Source organism: Lemur catta, chromosome 1 (assembly GCF_020740605.2).
Source record: "Lemur catta isolate mLemCat1 chromosome 1, mLemCat1.pri, whole genome shotgun sequence".
Classification (NCBI taxonomy): domain Eukaryota; kingdom Metazoa; phylum Chordata; class Mammalia; order Primates; family Lemuridae; genus Lemur; species Lemur catta.
In genome coordinates this window covers 175,919,547-175,940,117 of record NC_059128.1, presented here as the reverse complement: position 1 = coordinate 175,940,117, position 20,571 = coordinate 175,919,547, and positions in this window count along the sequence as shown.

Genomic DNA, 20,571 nt, shown 5'->3' with positions numbered 1-20,571 from the left:
CACGTACACATGTATAGACACACACAGTGTAGACCATTTAGAGGAGGCTAACTTTACCAGTAAACTGAACCAAAGTCATCATCAAAATAATTTGTGAATATAGACATTCTTTCACAGCTAAAGAGAAAATTATTTTTCCTTTAGACAGTCTCCCTAGGAAATACTGCCTGAGATACAAAGGAAAAGCAGCTTGCAATATATTTATATAATGCCAGAACTAATTGAAGAATGAAAGCATCAAGGAATCAGTCCTTTGTTTTGCTTACATGATAAAAACCAGTCTAACTGATTCAACATATTAAATTAGTTATTTTGGCATTATGTAGACAAAAACCTTGGTTATCTAATTAAGGAGTTAATTTCCTGTTCCCTTTCCTTCGCAACCTGGTTTCCATCTGCTTATTATCCAATCATTATTAGTTTCTACTTGGATGACCAGGTATAATTTAGGCAGTATAAATATCATTCCAAAATGGTTAACCCTGCATAATACTGTAATGAAATTCTTTTGCTTTCAAAATGTTATGTGATTTAAAAAGTTAATGAGCATAACAAATGGAATTTTATGAAGGGCACAGGCAACAAAGAAACAGATTTGAAAAAAAACAGATTCATTTCTTGGTTAGTTAATTTAAGACAGTTCTCTAGTGGTAGCCACATGTGAATAAAGCATTACCTTAATTGACAGTAAACACTTCTTTTTTAAACTAGCACAAACTACAGTAAAATGCAAAACATAAGAATACCTGTACTGGCTGGGCATGGTGGCTAATGCTTGTAATCCTAGCACTTTTGGAGGCCAAAGTGGGAGGATCACTTGAAGCCAGGAGTTTGACACCAGCCTGAGCAAGAGCAGGACCTCATCCCTACAAAAAATAGAAAAATATTGAATAGGGATTCTTTACCCCAGTATATATTGCTGTCTACTTGGTCAAATATGAGATGGCAATATGTGGATGATTTTAAATCTGGATTCTTGGCTCTGTTCCATTGGTCTATGTCGCTATCTTTGTGCCAGTACCATGTTGTTTGGGTTACTATAGCCCTGTGGTATAGCTTAAAGTCTGGTAAAATGATGCCTCCAGATTTGTTCTTTTTGCTTAAGGTTGCTTTGGCTATTTGGGCTCTTTTCTGACTCCAAACAAAACATATAATTATTTTTCCTATATCTAAGAAAAATGATGTTGGTATTTTGATGGGATTGCATTGAATCTGTAAATCACTTTGGGTAGTACAGACATTTTAAAAATAGTAATTCTGCCAAACTATGAGCATAATGTTTTCCCATTTGTGTATATCATCTTCAATTTGCTTCTCAGTGATTCACAATTCTCTTTGTAGAGATCTTTCACCTCCTTGGTTAATGGTGCTGGGAAAATTGGATAGCCACATGTAGATGATTGAAGCAGGATCCATATCTCTTACCATTCACAAAAATTAATTCAAGGTGGATAACAGACTCAAATCTAAGACATGAAACCATAAGAATTCTGGAAGAAAATGTTGAAACAACTCTCCTGGATATTGGCCTAGGCAAAGAATTTATGAAGATACCAAAGGCAGTCACAGCAACAAAAAAAATAAATAAATGGGACTTGATTAAATTAAAAATTTTATGCACAGACAAGGAAACAGAGCAGACAACCTACAGAATGGGAGAAAATATTCACATGCTATACATCTGACAAAGGCCTGATAACCAGAATCTATGAAGAACTCAAGCAAATCAGCAAGAAAAAAGTCAAACAACCCCATTAAAAAGTAGGCAAAAGACAAACAGAAACTGTTAAAAGAAGATAGATTCATGGCCAATAAACATAGGAAAAAATGCTCAACATTACTAATCATCAGAGAAATGCAAATCAGAACCACAATGAGATATCATCGAACCCCTGTGAGAATGGCTTTTATCAAAAAGTCCAGAAACAATAGATACTGGCATCGATGCAGAGAGAAAGGAACATTTATACACCATTGGTGGGACTGCAAACTAGTGCAACCTCTAAGGAAAATAGTATGTAAATTCCTCAAAGAACTAAAAGTAGACTTCCCACTTGACCCAGCCATCCCACTACTAGATATTTACCCAAAGGAAAAAAAGTCATGTTATCAAAAAGACACTTGCACTAGAATGTTTATTACAGCCCAATTAACAATCACAAAGATGTGGAACCAATCCAAGTGTTCATCAATTCATGAGTAGATTAATAAAATGTGGTATATGTATACCATGGAGTACTACTTAGCCATAAAAAATGATTTAATACCTTTTGCAACAATCTGGATATCTGGATGGAACTGGAGACCACTCTCCTAAGCGAAGTATCACAAGAATGGACAAACAAACACCACATGTACTCACTATTAGATTAGACATAACTGATCAGAACTCATATGCACAGATGGACATAAAACTCAACAGAAATCATGCAGGTGTGAGGGGAGAGGTGAGGATGGGTGAAATCATACCTAACGAGTACAATGTACAGTATCAGGTTGATGGACACACTTATAACTTTGACTCAAGCAGTACAAAAGCAATCCACGTAACCAAAACATTTGTATCCCTGTAGTATTCTGAAATAAAAAAAAAGGAAATCGAAAAAAATAGAAAAATTAGCTGGGGTTGGTGGCATGTACCTGTAGTCCAAGCTACTTGGGAGGCTGGGGCAAGGAGATTGCTTAAGCCCAGGGGTTTGAGGTTGCAGTGAGTTATGATGATGCTACTGCACTTTAGCCCAGGTAACAGAGCAAGACCTTGTCTCAAAAAATAAAGTAAAACAAAACAAATAAAAAAATACTTGTATTAATGCATCTATTAAAAGGTAAGGAATAGGATAAGGATGGAAAGTGGAAATAAGACCTGTAAACAAAGGACATGGCTTTCTTGTAAAGAGGTTGCTAATTAAACACATTAATATAGTTCCTTCACCAATAAGTTAGTTGAGCTAAAGCTAGCTTAGAGGACAACATTTTATGGAAGGCAAGAACTTATACGGTGCATTATTTCACAACTTTGGAATCATCAAATCTAGGTGATGAAATAATAGCTTATTCATTTGCAAAAGAATATTATGATCAACTTTGTCTTACACATGTTATTCCCGGCTAGCCTCCATATTAATTTGGGTAACGCAAAATATTTCCTGTGACTTTTTTAGTAGCTATACTACTAAAACATAGGTATTTGGATATTGCCTTTCTTTTTAGATGCTGAAGGAAGTACACAGTTTCCTTCTGGTGACTCTTTGTTTATTTCTCATTCTTCAAATAAACATTTTAAGTGCGAATGGAGAAAGAAAACCAACCTCCTTGTTTCTTTTTGCCTCAGCTAGGTTGCTCCATGGTGCAGAAGAGTTGAACAAATTGATCTAAAATTAAAAGTGAGAAACACAGCACTCTGGGAAAAGCTATGTTCTATGCCCCGAGGAAATGGCAATATGCAGTTGAAATAAACGGATTGTTAACGAGTCTTGCTATTTATCTTTGTTTTGCTTTGGCCTAAGTCGATGAAGATAAGCAGTCAAGATGATGATGAGCAGCAGATCTTGCCTGATTCTATTGGAAATCTAATTAAAAAGTTCTCTTCTTAGATCATATTGGAATTCTAAAACATAAGGATGCTGCCACTAGTTAGGACAACCATCATTCAAAACAGTGCTAGGAAAAGAAGTGGTGTTTAACTGCTTGTCAGTAGACTATTGTTTAATGTTATTCACCTCAGATCAAACTTGCCCAAAGACAAATGTTCTTGCTTTTATTAGCTGTACTCTGTGACATGGCTTTCAAATAGACTAAGGGCTAATAAATCAAAGTGAAGGGATTTGAACCACAATATCTACTCTTTCTGAGCATCCATGATATACAAATGATTACTTTTTTATTAAAATTCTCAATAAACAAAATAACATTGCTTGAAGTCATGAAAATAAATTAAGTTTGCCATTACTCTGAACACACCACCATTTCAGTATCTTTTTGTATAAGGAAAACCAGAACCTCTCTTTAAGTCCCACACTTTCCAGTGTTTATACATTGTACCAGGTATATTATTATATAATTATGTATATGTCTGTCATACAAACCCTCCCTCTTAGACTACTATAGTTTATCTTTGCATTCTCATTGAAAACCAAGGGTTAATACAAGCAGTTACTTCCTAACGTATGGAGACTTAGTGAGCAAGTGAATGAGTGAATGGATAGGTGGGAATTTTGGAGGTTTGCCTCTCAGTGTCAGAAAGTCAGGATAGGCAGATCAGCATATTTCCTTGGTCTCTAATATAGCATCTCACTTTAGTTCTTACCTTCCCATTTTGTTTAGGTACTCCTTCACCTCCTAGCAAGAATTTACAAAGCAACTATTCCATGTAAAGCAATTTATTAATATGTATACACTAATTATACTTAAGGTTTCTTCCTTCAGCAAACTTCCTATCTAATATGGAAGATAAGATGATACAAATCGGAATAATTTAAAGTAAAATATTATATTCTAAGCCAGGCCCAGTGGCTAACACTGTAATCCCACCACACTGGGAGCCTGTGGAGAGAGGATCACTTGAGACCTGGAGTTCCAGACCAGCCTGGGCAACATAGTGAGGCCCTGTCTTTATAAAAAACAAAAATAAAGAAATTAGCTGGGCATAGTGACATACCTGTAGTCCTAGCTACTTGGGAGGCTGAGACTGGAGGATCAATTGAGCCCAGGTGTTAAAGACCAACCTTGGAAATATAGTGAGACCCTGTCTCTAAAAGAAAAAAATGTTATATTCTAATAGTAAAGCAAATTGAATTCTAAGGCAGCCATCATCCTTCTAATGACACCATTAATTTACTATATTTCCTTAATGCAAAAACAGTATTGATTTTTGAGGCATATCATCAGTTTAAGAATAGCATTTTGAGAAAAGACTATTAATATATTAAAATGCATATATTTTAAAACTACTTAACAATAGCATACATTTATCCATAAAATCCCATGTCACATTATTCATCAATATCAGCACCTTAGCCCTGACTCTTTCCAAGTCTAAAGATTCTTCCAATAAATTTTGACCACTAGTGGTTAAGAAAAGCAACACAATGATCACCACTGCCCGTGATCCTGATTTCCTTAGCAATTTAAGAAGGAACAGTATAACTTTGAAACAGATACTACTAGAATTTTTTCTTCATTCACTACTCGGTTTAACTCTAGTTATTTGTTTTATGTTTTAGGGCTTTAATTAAAGGAGATAGTCCCTCAAGACTCAAAAATTCGTCCCAAGAACCTTATCTAGTTCTGACAAGTCTATGATCAATTTGGAGAAATTTGGCATTCCTACTATCCTTGATTATACCGGATGGCAAAAGGCAGGCAGTTGTCCAGGTTCGTGGTAACTTTTAGTTCCAATACTCCCTAAGGGTATAATCCTTTTTGTGGACATTTTAAATGACAAAAGCAGATCCAAACTTAAAATTCAACCACCTCTGGTGGTATTGAGACAAATAACCCTTCCCAAGTAGCAGTCTGATGAAACAGCAGTCAGATGAATAGACACCTTCTTGACTGTGTTTCCATTAGCTCAGAGATGACAAAGGCTTTATAATTTACTGCATTGTCCAGCAGCATATAAGCTTCTTTTGACATAAATGATGTTTTGCAATTTCAGAAACATTAAGATTAAAAGTATATTGATTTCTCAAAATTGAAAGAATGTGGCCCATAACTTATGATAATGTAATAAAACCACGTTCCCTGTTTTTATGTTTGCCTGACCTACTAGATACATTTCATATTTTTTTTAATGCACCCAGGTCATTACTATATTCTGGCCAGTGAAGTAACTTTCCTATACAAATTCTCTAGAAGTCGATGTAGGAGATCCCATAGGACAATGAGGAAGGTTTAGTCTGATTGGCTTCTTGTTCATATAAATATTTCACGTAAATCAGAAGTATACAAAGTAGTAATATAAAATGCTCAATCAACTAAACTTTTTCTCACTGATAACAACTTTCCAAACTACCTCTAGGCCTAAAAAAAGAAGGAGATAAATAAAAGTGAAATCAAACATTTTGAGAAGAGGAACATAGAGTCATAGGATGCCACTAACAAAAAAAAAAACAAACAAACAATATCACAAGGGAAATCAGTCTCAGGGGAAGATGGTAAATCCAAATTCATATTCGGTGTTTTGAGGTAACAAAGTAATTTCAAAGGGAAAAATTACATTAGTTATTTGGAAATGGTACAGGTTCTGCAGTTAAAGAAGTGGACTGTTGGTAATTATTTGGAATATATAGAGGCAGTGCTTAAAGCCATGAAGAATTATGTGCTATTAAAAAGTAACCATTAAAAATTAAATTAGCACTTGTGCTCAAAGTTAATACATTTTTATACTTAACCATCAATTTTTGTATCATACGCATGTTCCTTGAATTTGTCTAATATGACAAGGTCCATTCAGCCCTGTACTGGACAGCTTAGACCACACTACAATGAGCTTCTAATACCCTGGTCTTGCTCTGACCAGCCAGGTCCTAACCTACCTTAAATCACACAATCCAACTTGCTCTCCAGCTCTGCAACTTCTGACCACAGAATTTGTGTTCCCATTTATAGTCTTGCTTCTGCCATCAGACTGTAGTTTAGATTCACTCCTATGTTCTTGCTTTCTGTGGCATCTATAACTTAAATTATTTTATTTTTTTCTGTAGCTGTACAGTCTTCAGCAGCCCTGGGTGAAAACCCACATGTCAGGACTAACACTTAGGATCCTCCGTCTCATTGCAGCCCTCCCTGCATATTGCCTCCTCCAGTGAGACCCACATCTATTCACTGAATAGGAAACCACTATTTGCTATGAAGAATAGAGTAAAATTGAGCATTAAAAACAAAGTTACAATATACTAGGAAAACAGCAAGGATAAATAAGTTGTTCTTAAAATTTCATACATTTTTCTTAATTATTTCTAGAGTATATTTCCTCAGTAAAGACTAACTTCCCAAAATTTTAAAGGGCCAGACTATGAAATATTAATTCAGTTAACTCACATGGCCACCATCAAATTAATAAAATTCATACACTTTACAAAATTATATAATAATGTATTATATAAATATATATAATATGACTACATATGGTTTATTATATATAATAATATACATACACAACATAACTATAAAATCATGCACTTACATATATATAGATACATATTTATCTACATATATATATCTCAACATGGTTAAGATTCTTTAGATATATTACCTCATTATGCACAAATAAGTGAAATAAATATATGTTAAAAATCAGAAAAAGCACATTCTTACAGAGCAAATCCTATGCAAATCTAATAAGAATTTAATTGTTCAGACTTCAAATTATTACAATAGAACAGTTTTCTTTTGTCTAAGAAAGATTTTTTTTTTTTTTTTTTGCTATTTGTAGCATAAGTAATAACCAGCCCCAACAATACTTTTCAAACAATATCTTTGTTTGGATCTTGGGTTTCCAAGTTGAAAATGGTAAAATAAATCTCCATTAGAGAAAATTCTCTTCATTTTTTGAAATCTTTATATTTTAAATGCTACTTGTGCAATATTAATTTTAATAACCATAGATTTTAATGTCATTCAAAATGGTATTTGTAGGAAATGCAAATGTATGTTAAGGAAAGTTATCTGGCTCATAGTTTGGGCAAGTATAATGAAAAATAAGGAAAATAAACTTGAATATTTTGCTCTGATCTCAAATTGATCCCATGGAAAATAAAATGAATTTGAAATAAAATCAGGAAGTTTGTACAGTCTCAGAGAAACTGAATTCTATGACTACTATCACCTACCACTTGTGTTCAAGAGTCCAGATGGATCTTAAAGTTAAACCTGGCTTATTCTGAGCTCTTGGTGCCAGCCACCAGACCACTGAATATTCTAAGCAGTAATCAGGCATTTGATGAGAACCTCAGGCACATACCTGTGATTTAGAGAGATAAACAAAGAAATACATATTTCCAAATATTATTTCATTATTTAGTGGCAGGTCCAGAATCACAACCTCTTAACTGAGCAAACCCTGAAGTGTTCTTACCAAATGACCACAGTGCAGAGTAGGGAAGTATCTGCTGCCCTTCTTTCCTCTGATTTGTTTCTCATCATACACCTAGAAAGTCCAAAATAGAATGTGAAATTTTGCCACCTTTAAACTAATAAATTAATAACTGGCTAATACAGGTTGAAAAAAGGGGAAAACATAATATTATGGATATATAATCACTTTAATGGTTTTAAGTCTTAAAGGAAAGGGACTTACAATGGAGTATGGAAGAAAGTGAAATTCCATCCATTTGAACAGATTGAAAGGATTGGAAGATTTGTGTTGCAGATAGACCTACAGGAGTAGTTAAGATTTTATTATAGCAGATCAAGAAGGATGAACTGGCATGCTTATCAGAGGGAGCAACAGCAGCAAAGACGTTTCTATCTAGGAAATAGCCACCCAGATAGCTCCCCATGATGCTTGATAATTGCATACCAGGTATAGCCAATAGTCTACACAGTCTGAGCTAATAACCATGGTCCAATTCCTCAATAAAGTTATGGGGTATTAGTATTAAATCATCACCATTTTACAGATGAAGAAATTAAGGCACAAATTGTTCATGTAACTTGTCTCAAAGAGCACAACTGATAAGCACAGGAGTTGGAATTTGAACTAAGGTAGAGTGATGATCAAGCTCATATTCCTAAACACTATGCTAATGCTACATATTGAGGAAACAGGAGAACGTGAAATAGCTAAGTAGATTAAGGCTATATTGTTGGGACTTTGCATGCCTCCTAGACTAAAAAATTTGTTCAGGCAATTCTCCTACTGCGTGAGTTTTTGTATTACGAATTAGAGAGAACATGACTGAATAATTAAGGAGAAAGAAAAACTGGCACTACTCCAGCAGCTGCTGGATATAATGTTATTGTGATTGGGACGAAGCACCTTGCTCCGTGGAAAAATGCTATCGAATAAACAGAGTAGGAGCCCACACCTGCTTGGTGTGCAGTAAATGGAAGCTCAGCTGGCATTCTTTCTTCTGTTTCCTGCTGGAAGTTGTAAACAGCACTAAAACTCATTTTGATTGTACAAAGTTTATTGATTCTTGTCTGATCTTACATGTTCTTTAGAATTTTCCCAGGGATATTTTGGTTTATTTTTGTTGGTTTTGATGAACCAGTTTGCTATTTTTAGCCTTCACAAAAAACTGCTACAGGCATTTTGAATGATAATTTCATTACTGAAATTCCTGAATAAAATATAATCTTGTTTTTGCTGCTCTGGTGTTATTTACTTATTTCCTTACAACTCACCGCCCCCACCCCCACCGCTTCACACATACACGTTTAAACAACTGATTTTATGACATAATTTTTGAAAATTGAATTTTCTTAGTAATATTGCTGTCATCAATAGCAAAAGAGGTTTAACTTAAAACTCACTATGTAATGGGGAACCATTAACAGTTTCTGACCAGATAAACATTACACAAGGAACCATGAATTAATTAGATTAAGCACGATGGGTAGATGCTTTGCAGTGGAAGAGAGAAGATATGGGAGAAAATAAGGATGAGTCAAAGATGCCTACATTTGGAATACATGTGTCCAGGAGAATAGCAGTAACTTTAATAAATTCAATCATAAAGACGTGAGTACAAATATGTTAAAGTCTCAAATGACTATGTTTTGGAAATATATAATTTATTGCCATAATTTTCCTGTCATGAAATTTAGTTCTCTGAAACAAATTCAAATGTTACATTAAAATCATTTGTTTCTCCAAAGGCATACATCCCTGCCTAAGAATAATTTCGTTTTTCTCCCTATATACCCTGAGTCTTCTGTTTTGAAGCAGCTGCACCTGATGTTATGAATAGACAATCATGTACAATGTCTATTATAAAATGCTTCATAGTTGAACTAACATACTTCTTGCTCTGTTTCCATGGAATTTAGCTCATAGTAATAGAGCATAAAAGCAATACTAAAATCAAACTTGAAACTCATCTGCTTATTAGAAGACTGTTTCTTCTACTGATATTGTCCTCCACAAATATATTTTAAATAATCAAATTTATAATTTATTCAACAGCTGGAGGTCAAATATTAATCCTAAGGTGTTTTCTTACAGGCCTAGGCCCTTGAAAATTAAAATTAATTAGTCAGTTACATTGGCAACAAATCAAAGGTAAATTCTTATCACAAGGGGACCTTTGCAATAAGATCTCATTATTGATCTATTTTATAACACAAAAAGCATACCTAGTTATGTACAAATATGCTTTTGATAGTTTTTCAGTAAAATTGATAAATTATGGGTTAGCCTCACCTCACCTTCCTCAGATCAACAAATATCTGGAAATCTTACAAATGTAATAATCAATTAGAACATGTCTGAACAATCCGACATTATCTTTTGATAAATTTCTTTGTTCTCTTCTGAGTCAGCATGATGTACACAACTTCAGTTTGTGTGTACAGCAAACATTGCCTGCAAGATGACAATAGATTGCAGCATTAATACATTGTCCAAATCTTTTGCATAAATAAAATAACCTAATTTTCAAATCTTAACAAAATTATTACATTTGATAAGGTTTATTTTATCATTTTCCAATTCAGGAGCAAATTGGATTACTGTAAACCTCAGCTGAAACTATTTAATAAAATCTTAATAAGCAATCTGTATACATAAATGTGTGGGGATTTTTTCCACAAGAGCACAAAAATGTCATTGGAAAACTGACAATTCAACAACACTTTCATGCTTATTGAGTTCTTTTTCTTTTCATGGTTCTTTCTGATACATCCAAATCGTTATTTATGTTGAGAAAGTATTATCTAAATGCTTAAACATATTCATTCCATCTTTATTCATTTCTTCTGTGAATATAGCTCCCATAATATGATGCTTCCTTCCATAGTTTTATGTAAATTTATATGAGAGATATACAGGATGATAGCAATATCACATACCTCACAATGAAGGTGACTATGTCTCCAAAGATGAAAAAGCTGGTGGGAGGGATGGGGAAGGAGCAGTGCACTTAGAAAGACCATACAGAAAGATAGCCCAGGGATTGCCCTTAGCTAGAAAATATGACTCTACCATGATTGAAGTCCCCCTTGGGATCTAACCATTGTAGAAAAACAGAGCTAATCTGATAAAGGGCTGTTTGAAGCAAACTGACCCTGAAGCATTTGCTCTCTGTGGGACAAAGCAGACTCATCTGGTCCTTTCGGGCACCACTGAGCCTGCTCTTGGAAACAGCACCTAATAAATACACTGCCTGTTATGCGCCTCCGCCTTAAACAAAACTTTACCCCATAAGACAATAATTTTCTACCTTGGATGCATATTAAATACTTAGTGAGCTTTTAAAACATACCTTGATCTGGGACTTATCTGTCGCCAATAAAATCAAAATCTCAGGATGCAGGTTGAAGTAGAATTTGGTGTTTCGTGGGAGATCTCCGTGGTTGAGAGTCAATGCCTTAAGACATGAGGTCACATGCATCCTCTTCTCCTTGTCCTAGTCACCTTTCCAGAACTCAGTTCTCTCTGTGGAGATGCCCTTGGCCAGCGCAAATCACATGCTGCCCAAAGCCCACATCTCAAGCTCCCCACCACTATCAGGGCTTAACAGGGCCCCAGAGATACTGGGGCTGATGGTTGTGTTTTAGATACATACATGCTACAATCAAGGATGGACAGTTTAGGGGAAGAATTAAAACATAGCCACATATAAGAGGACAGAAAATAAGTAATTCTGAAACAAAGAAAACAAACAAATGCTGGAGTTCACGCATAATGTACAACAGAGCAGAAATAAGCCTTATTAAGGCAGCATATGGTGCAGAGTATAGAAACCAAAATCTTTACCCAATTCTGAGTAGGGCTCCCCCTGATCCATTTATCTATCTATAACAGTCCCTGAACAGGCTATTACTGTAAGACTTTACAAATACAGAGATTGGTAGACAATGACTGTGTTCAATGGGCTAAGAATAATTGAGTTTGCACACTCACAAACTATACACGTGATATAAATTTCTATTAACTATTAATTTCTTCTCTCTAATAGGCGAAACCTATAACCCCATGAAAGTAAAGTAGTTGCTTCTCATGGGCCAACTCTCATAGGTAGATTAGAAATGGCAATCTCAAGAATGTAGTTGAGATTATTGAGGATCTCATAGGTAGATTAGAAATGGCAATCTCAAGAATGTAGTTGAGATTATTGAGGCATGCTTGAGAGTAGCAGGAAAGAAATGCCCTATTGAAACAGCAAGGCCTGCTGTGGGTGCAGGAGAGTGCCTGATGTCGCTCTCATCCTGTCTTAGCCGCTTTTAGGTAACTAACAACATGCTCCTGACCTGGTCCTTCTGGATTATTCTCCCTCTACCCCTCACCCCTTTATCCGGTTCCACTTAATTTACTGATCCTTTTCCTGTGTTCAAGTGTTTTAATACTCCAACATCATCAGACTAGGAGCAGGCATTTCCTCATAGCTGATCTTTTACACTAATTACAAAAATTCTTATTTTCTACTCATTGCTAAGAGTTTGCACTTTGCATCTTTAATCACTGGGTTTTTCTGCGGCAGGCGGGGGGAGGGGCTGTGAGGAGAGAGGGAATTGACTTCTAAGGATCTCTGTTCTTAATTTAAAAGACCTAAAGAGTTTCTTTCTCTCTTTTTCTAATATATTCTGAAAAACGCCTGCCACCGATAGCATATTTTCCAGAAATAGCCTTGTTTTTCTTTGTGTATAGTGCTGTTTCTCTCTTTCTTAAACTCTACTTGAAGCCAACCTGCTGTGGTAGGAAGGGATTTCTATTCTACTCTGGGTCTGAGTGGGAAAAGCAACCTTTATTTCAAGTCTAAGTAAAAAACATGCCTCCAGTAGAAGCCAGGGACCCTGAGCCGCTTTATGTCGAAGCAGAAAAGAACTTTACTTTTGATGCTTTCATAACCACTTTTACTTAGACTACACTAAAATTATTGTGGCAATCATGACCTAAATTCCTTCAACATGTTTATTCAGCTATTTCATAAGTAATAGTTAGTTTCATACAGCATAATTTCTTGTCTGCATTAGCATACTTCTCAGCTCCACACATAAAATCTATGAGATGGAAAGCTCGATTAAAAATATAATAGAATGGCTGGATTTCAGAAAAAGTCTTTAAATTCAGTATAGAACCTAAAATGAAAAGCCAGGGCATATTATTCAGTATTTAAATATTCTTCATCCTGTTTCCTGTAGGATTTTTTGTCTAATGTTTTTAGACTCATATAAACATTCTATCCAAGTAAAGAACTTCAAGTCTTCCATATTCTGGACAAAATTTAGAAGAGTTTTAAACAAATTTGTGATGTGGAATGAAATCTCTATTGATTAATCAAGATGCACCAATGATGGGACTATATTAAAGATCTGAAATTATTAAAAAAAATAGACAAAACTATAACAGTATTTATAAAGTAAAAAAGATATATAGGCATAATTAAGCAGTGTCAGGAACAAGGAAAGGGTTCAGGACTATAGATTGAGTACAATTTTTAAAAAAAGAATCATAAATTAGTAGTAAGAGCAACTTTATGCTAATAAATTTTAAAAATTAGATTAAAGTGATAATTTCCTGGTAAATTATAACTACCAAAATGGATACAAGATGAAAGAGAAAATTTGAATTAACCCAGAACCATTTAAGTTTGTTAAAAATTTATTTCTCATGAATTTCTGTTTAATGAAAGGTACCATTAAGAGAGTAAAAAGACAAGCCAAAGAAAACAAGAGTGAAAAGGCAAGCCACAGAATAGAAGATACTGCTGTATAAATACAACAATAAAGACCTTTAACGGAGGATATTATATATGTGTGTGTATGTATATACATGTGTGTGTAGATGACAGGTAGGTATTTCTATAATTTTTTGAATTATAAAAACAACCAACAGGAAATGAGTAAAATTCTTGAATAAGAAATTCATGATAGGATATTCATATGGTCAATAAACTTATAGAAATATGTTTAATTTCACTAGTGACAAGGGAAATGTAAATTAAATCCTCAATGAGATACTACTACACTTTCACTGAGATGACTAATATGAAAAGATTGACAATACTAAGGATTGATAGGAATGTAAAGCAACTGGAACTCATATACTGCTGGTGGATTGGAAATTAGTTCAACTGCCATGGAAAATTGGCAGTATCCACTAAATCTCCCACATGCATTCCCTGTGACTCAACAATTCTACTCTGAGACATATGCTTAAATGTGTGTGTGTGTTTCTGTATGTATGCATTTATACATATGTATACAAAAATACTAAAAGAAAGTTCACAGTACACTATTGTAAGAAGCAAATACTGCAACAATCCAAATACCATTCCCAATAAAATGAATAAATAAATTATACACTATACAATAATGAGAATAAATGAATGATTCATCCTGGAGTAATACAAATGAATCTAATAAGTATAATATTTGAGCAAAAGAAGCCAAACACAAAGTGGTACACATTGCATGATTTTACTTACATAAAGTTCAAAACCAAGTTATCTTGTTTAAAAGAAAATTTTTGTTCCACTTTGAGCATGAGCACACAATTGTGTACGCTGAACAACCTATGGTTTCTGCAATTCTGTGTAACCCATTCTATTAATAGACTGGTTGAAACCAGGTTTTCAGTTATCAGGGAAATGAAACTTGGCAGTGGCCACTCACAAAGTAGAGTTTACAGTCCACCTTGTAAACCAATCAGTGATCTGAACTCAAAAAGTTGCCTAATGTTATAAACTTTCTCCTTTTTTGATCTATATCAAGCTCTTTCAATTTCTAAACAAAAAGGAACTGGACGTTTGTGATTGAGTGATGCTGTTCTTCTTTGCTAGACAAGTAAATAAATTCAGCTTTATTTCAGATTGTTACTTAGTAGTCTTTATTTCTTTTCACTTAAAGACTTCGTAGAAGTTAGGATACTGGAAACACTTACAAGGAGCTGATACAAGGTGTGCTTGTTGGGTGCTAGCAATAGTCTATCCTGATCTGTGGTCATGACATATCTGTGTTGATTCAGTGTAAGTTTGTTGAGATATACTTTTATGATGTTAGTCTATAATTCAACAAAATTCACTTTAAGAAAGACAAAATTGTATAGCAGATAAAAATGTTTCACACAAAACAACAACAAAAATACAAGGAAAAAACAAGAAATGAAACAAAAAAAAGCTATGCCTCAAAAGCACATTAGGCTGAGATGATTTTATAGGCAGGATTTGAGTGGAAGAAAGTTCCATTAATTTTTAAGGAACAAATAGTTCCTAATGTTGTTCTAGAGAACAGAAATAGAAAGACTGTGCCCCTATTCATTTTTTTTTTTTTAGGTTAGTACAACCTTAATAGCAAAACTAGATTGTACAAGGAAAGAAAATTATAGGCCAATCTCACATATGAATATGACACCAAAATCCTTTTAAAAATCTAAATGTAGTGTAGAAACTAACAAATAAGGAACACAGAGGTTTTAGAGAAGCAAAACCAATAGTAACTAAAATTCATGCAGCCAAATCAGAATTTAGGTTCAGTATATTTTATAGACAGGCCCTGTGTGAAATCTTATATAATTTAGATATTCAGGCTGATAATATTAGAATCTCAAAAATATCTAAAGATATGTGTGAATCTTGCAGAACTCACAAAAAGAAAAAAAAGATTCCATTTCTCCGTTACCTAATTAACCTTTGTCCTAAGAAGCAGAAAGGAGTGTCACAGGTTTGGGAAGGCTGCTTTATCCATTCAGGATGCTCCTGAAGAGGGCAAAGCCTGTCAGTAATGTCAGTGAGGCTGGCTGCTCCAAGTCAGAGAAAATACATGCTTATGCCTAAGCACAGTGGTTCTCAGAGTGGTTCCCAGACCAATGGCAAGAGCAGCACCTGGGAACTTCTTAGAAATGGATATTTTTCTCCCTTTGTTGGACTCACTTAATCAGGAGCTCTAGGGGTGGGGTCCAACACACTGTTTCAGTAAGCCTCCCTCCCCGTATGCCCTGTGTGATTCTGATAAACTTTAAAGTCTAAGAACTGCTGTCCTAGGGTAGTAGACTGCTGCAAATGGGCAAGCTCTGGATATAATGCCGCATCCTTTCTTTCTATTTCCTCCAGGAGGCAAAAAAAGAAAAAAGAAAAGAAAAAACACAGAAGAAGAAAGTGTTGAAAGGAAGTGTACCTCGCTACCCAAGCAAGGTAACTTTTAAACACACAGAAGTGGAGAGAACTGAATCTTACACTTAGCTTTTCCAAGTATGTGAATATTGTGAGATATAAAAACAATTTGTGAAAATTTATTTTGAGTTATTTGGCTTGAGACTTTTTTCAATATCAACTTTTATTGTTTTTAATTATACAATGATATATAATAATTTTAGAAAATAAGATAATATAGACAAGCAAAAAAATGAAATAAAATAAACCTTTAATCCCATTATCTACAGATGTATAAATTAATTTATTTATATGATTTAATAACTGCTAGGATACATTCTATATCATTACTCATTTGTTTCTTAATTTTCTTGACTACAATTGTTATAATACATTGGTACATATTCTTCCAGATTTTAAATAAAACATGGCATCATACTGTACATATAATTTTGTAACCTGCATTATATGAAAAAAAGCCATAATGAAGTTATCTACATCTATCTCTTAGTACATCAACACATTTTTTCAATAGCATTTTAAATGTTTCACATTATGTTATTGCTTAAATGTGTCATAATTTATTCAATCTGCTGTTGTTGAACATGCAGTATTTCTAAACTTTTACTCTTATAAAAACACTCTAATTAGCATACAAAGCCCCCTTTATGCTGCCATTCCATTCCTAACCCTTCCTCTTCCCCAGAGATACTCCGTGTTTACAATTTGGTGTGTGTCTTTTAATCACTCGTTCTAGTCATGTACATACACACACACATACACACACAAATCAATTTTACAAGATTTGAACCACATTAAAAATAGTTTTCTAACTTAATTTTTCTTCCTTTCCCAATATGTTTTGGTAATTTTTCCATATCAGTACAAATAAATCATCTTTCTAATGGCTTCATGGTTTTCATTGGAATGTATGTATCATAATTTTAAAGATCATTCTTCTACAAGTAAGTGTTCCAGTTGTTTTTAATTTTTTAATGTTATAAACAATGTCCCAGTCATGTTTTACATATAATTTTATGCATGTAACCAGTATGCTATGTGATTAAGACTCAGAGTAAAATCAGAAAACGTTTTTCTGTCAGTTGACGATTCAAACCCCCTTTGATTTTCCCTTACCCCTGGATAAAATTTCTGTAAGTCCTTTAATAATATCTCTTGGACATTTAGTAAGTCTTCTAGTCACTGTAGTCTAGTGTGATATGTTGCTTTGTCTAAAAATAAATACCATCCCATTGTGATAAACCACTATTTGGACTTTCATCCTTCGCTGCGATTATCTAGAAGGCTGTGTGCATTTCTGAACACTTGTGCACTTCCATCCCCCTGTAGGTACATTAAGTTTCAGTGTTAAACACTCGTGTTTTAACCTAAAGCGCTACCTGAGATGCCTTAATTCTTAGTCCATAATTGCAAGGTTTGGACCTTATCCACTCTTATACTGATATAATATTCATTAGAAATACTATTATGGGAAAGGCAAAAAAAGAAGAAAGCTTCTCTGTCCTTTCATTTCTATTGGTTCACTAAGGAACATTTTCATTTCAATGGTAGGCATGCAAACAACATTTCTCTTGCATAATTTTTTTTTTTTTGTACTCTAAAAAGACTTAGCTGGCCCATATGCCTAAACTGCATGAAGACAACTAATTAGCCCTTCTAATGCTGCAACGCAAGACAATTCTGCATGTTCTTCTGTAAAAAGAACTAATGTAATTTCTTAAATTAACCCTTCCCCTTCCAGCAGCGTCCATGTTTGAAATCTCACTACAAAAGTCTTCTGAGAGGGGCAGGGAACTAAATCTTTTCCCCTACACTTATTAACTTTTTAAATATACACTAAAATAACAGAATGATCTATTATTAGTATTTTTTTTACTCATTTGGCTTCCTTAGACTCTAATTATGTTAATCCTCTGATGGTAGAAAACTTAAAAATACTTCCTCATTTTTGTCAGTCTACTTCTATAATTGTTAGAAAAGGCCATTTGCTAAATTGTGCTAGTGTATGGATTGGAAAGGAATCTATTCACCTGAAGATAGCTATTCATATTTCTTGTTTTAGACAATCATGTCTTCTGGATCAGGAAAAAATGAAAAGATGAATAATATTTCCTCTGTTGATACTGAACTTTCAAAAATATACAATAGTATCTCGTACACAAATAGAAAGATGTCCACCTTCAGACTTGTTAGTTGTCTTACCTCGCAGGCCCTTCTTGTTTACCATTTTCTCTTCAGTCTTTAAACATCAGAGTTTTCACAGCCTAGTCACACACTTTTTTCCTCCTCATAACTCTCTCTCTAAGTGCCGTTGTTCACCCCATGGGTTCAGTTAAACTCTCTCACATTATATCTCCAGACCAGATGCCTCATCTGAGTTTCACACACACATCTGATTCATAGCTTTTTGTCCTTTCATTGACACCTCCCAGCAATCTCAATTGCTTCATGCCCCAAATTGAACCCCTGTTTTGTCCATGGTTGAACTCTTTTTCCTTAAAGTTTCCCCATCTCAGCAAAAAACAGGAAGTCATCTTTGCTGGCTCTGCTTCTCTCTCTGTGCAGATTTAGGTACTTCCTAAAAAGCTCTCAAGTCTATCCACTTATCTCCATCAACACCAGCCTAGCCTAAGGACTTTTGTCTCTTTCTGGGAGGCTACTGAAGTGAAACCCTCCTAATTGCCCTGTGGCACTACTCCATTATTCTACGCCCTGTAGCCATTGTTGATATTTTAAAATGTGAATCTAATCAAATCACCTCCAGCCTTATCTAAACACCTTGGAGGCTTCCTGTTGTTCTTAATATATAGAACATAGTTAGGCTTCCTACCCTCTGACCACTGCTCTCTCCCACTGGTTTTACTTGGAGCCACTCTCCTTTTTTATTATCTGTGCTACCTTTTTTTTCATTTTGAAAAAAAGTTTAATTGTCATTCCATTTCAGGGAGTCACCTTGGTCTGACACTCAATCTTCACTTTATGCTTCCTTAACCTAATTGATGACTCCTATGGTGACACACAGAAGTGCCACCCAAATCCCCCTCAGGAAGAATTTGATGGGAGTTCTGTTGATAGACAACTTCCACTGTAAGACCCTACAAGGAATGCCTCAGCCACAGATAGCCACTTTGCCCAAGGCCACACCCTTCTCGGAGAGGCCCACAGCCAAGGACTGACTGAGGTGGAGCACCACGGGACCACTCTGATGGACCATGTCAGCTCCAGAGCTCCCCCTGGAGTTGACTCCTCCTTCTGCTGAATCCTGTTCCTTTCCCTTCCTTCCACAAATGTAGATCTTGATGGCTCTCTCTAATAAACATTCTGCCCACTAAACTCTCAGAGCCTGCTTCCAGTCTCCCCTCCTCTAGAGGTCTGCTTAGATGTCACTTGCTGAAAGAAGCTGTGTACTGTTTTCTTCGGGCTTCCAAAAAAAAAAAAATTACTCACAAACTTGGTGACTTAAAACAACAGACATTTATTCTCTCACATTTCTAGAGGCTAGATCTGAAATCAGCGTGTTGGCAGGGCCATGCTGTCTCTGAATATCTCTGAATATTCCAGGGAGGATCCTTCCCTGTCTCTTATTGCTTCTGATGTTGCCAGCAATATTTGGCTTTTGTTGGTGTGTAGATGCATCACTCCAATCTCTGTCTCCATCTTCACATGGACTTCTTGCCTGGAGGTCCATAGTTCTATGTTCAGTTTTTTTTCTTCTCATGGGGTCATATTGGAACAAGGGCCCACCCTAACTCAGTAAGACCTCATCTTAACTTGATTATATCTGCAAAGACTCTGTTTCTAAATAAAGTTACATCCAGAAATTAAAGATGTTAGGACTTCAACATATCTCTCTGGGAGGCAAAATTCAACCCATAAGCTGTATTACTGAGGACATATTTAGATGTAAGTAACATAAGTCATAGTAGATATCTATTAATCTTTCCAATGATCAAATATGTTTTAACATTTTTCTGCTGTTTAGAGTATTTTCCTAAATCTCACCATAGCAGTTCAACATCTGTTTTCCCAGCCTCCTTTGCAGTAAGGATGAAGGCACATAACTTTCATCATCAGAAGTATTTCTGCCAAAAACTGAATTGGAAGTTACTGGTGCAAAAAACAGCATGCACTGTAAAGAATCTATTTTGGCAAGAAAGGTGACAGTGACATCCAATTTTCAGAAGCAGGAGTGTCAGAGTTCAGGTACTGTCAACTGAAAAACCACAGTGTCTGTGCCTAAGTGTGGTGGCCAATGTGTCTTCGGTAGGCCAGTTATGTGGTGTGATTTTGTGAATTG